General features: G+C 36.0%; 1 pseudogene; it reads right to left on the reverse strand.

Moving 5' to 3' along the window:
• Positions 1-5: 5 nt before the first annotated feature.
• LOC103730729 overlaps positions 6-1,353 on the reverse strand; it is a 2,431-nt pseudogene continuing 1,083 nt past the window's right edge.

Here is a 1,353-nt window from a genome sequence, read left to right on the forward strand (position 1 = left end):
TTGCTTCATGTAGATAACTTGGTGTGCAAATTTCTCAGTGCCATCATGATGTCCTTGTTCCTCAAAGTGTATATAATGGGATTCAAAGCTGGGGTCAAAATGGTATAGAAAAGAGACAGAAGTTTTTCCATTCCTTCTGATTGACTCAGTTTGGTCTGTAGGTAGGTGACACTCACTGTTCTGTAGAACAAAACAACAACTGTGAGGCTGGAGGAGCAGGTGGAGAAGGCCTTGGCACTCCCTTTGGCTGATGACAGTCTCAGAATGTTGGAGATAATCTTGCCATAGGAGAAAATTATCAGAAGAAACAGAACCATAAAAAACACAACTGCGACTACATAAACCACTAGTTTATTCAGAAAAGTGTCACCACAGCATGCTTGAGTAGTGGGGGAATGTCACAGAAGAAATGATTAATTCTGTTGGAACCACAAGGTTCAAAGAAAATATCTTGTATGTTTGTCCAATTTCAACTGGAATTCCACTGATTCAAGAAGCAGCCATCAACTGCACGCACACATTATAATTCATGAGTAGGGAATATTGCAAAGGTTTACAGATGGCCACATAGAGATCATAGGCCATTATTGCCAGCAAGAGACACTCAATACCTCCCAACAGAAGGACAAAGCACATATGTGTTGCACAAGCCAGCACAGAGATGCTTCCTTTAAAGATATGAAGATCTATAAGCATTCTCGGGATAGTACTGTTACATAAGAGATTTCCAAAAAAGGAAACATTGCTAAGGAAAAAAATACACTGGGGACTGAAGAGCAGAGTTGGTTTTTGTTAACAGTATTATAGTGCTATTGCACATCAGAATAGTCAAAATAGATGAACAAAAATATCATAAACAGAATCTACTGGAGAAGGGGAACATTAGAAAACCATAGGAGAATAAATTCCATAAAGGAAGAGGTATTTGATTTTTCTGTTTTGAATGGTCTCCATCTGCAGATAAAGTTAAATTTGAAGTGGTTAATTCAATTGCATTTTGGACTACAATTAATTATATTCAGAAATGTAATTTATGAAATTATGCCCTCTATTCAACTTACTGTGATTCTGACATTGATGCTTCTAAAATGAAGGGCCATGTAGTCAAAGTCAACTCAATACAAATTTTATACATTTTTATTTACAAAGGCACTGACACATATATTATTTAATAGAGCATATTTTGGGAAATAGTATTTTACCTATTTCACTGAGAATCAATATTCTGAAGGTAATTGTAGGTTAGGAAAAATTAGTTAATTATCACCCTAGTTTGTGCATTGCACATGTCAATTATGACAGTTATGAAAATATTCATGTCAACAGTCACTTCAAGGACTCTCCCCACTAACA

This window comes from Nannospalax galili, unplaced genomic scaffold (assembly GCF_000622305.1).
Source record: "Nannospalax galili isolate Female #2095 unplaced genomic scaffold, S.galili_v1.0 scaffold2994, whole genome shotgun sequence".
Taxonomy (NCBI): Eukaryota; Metazoa; Chordata; class Mammalia; order Rodentia; family Spalacidae; genus Nannospalax; species Nannospalax galili.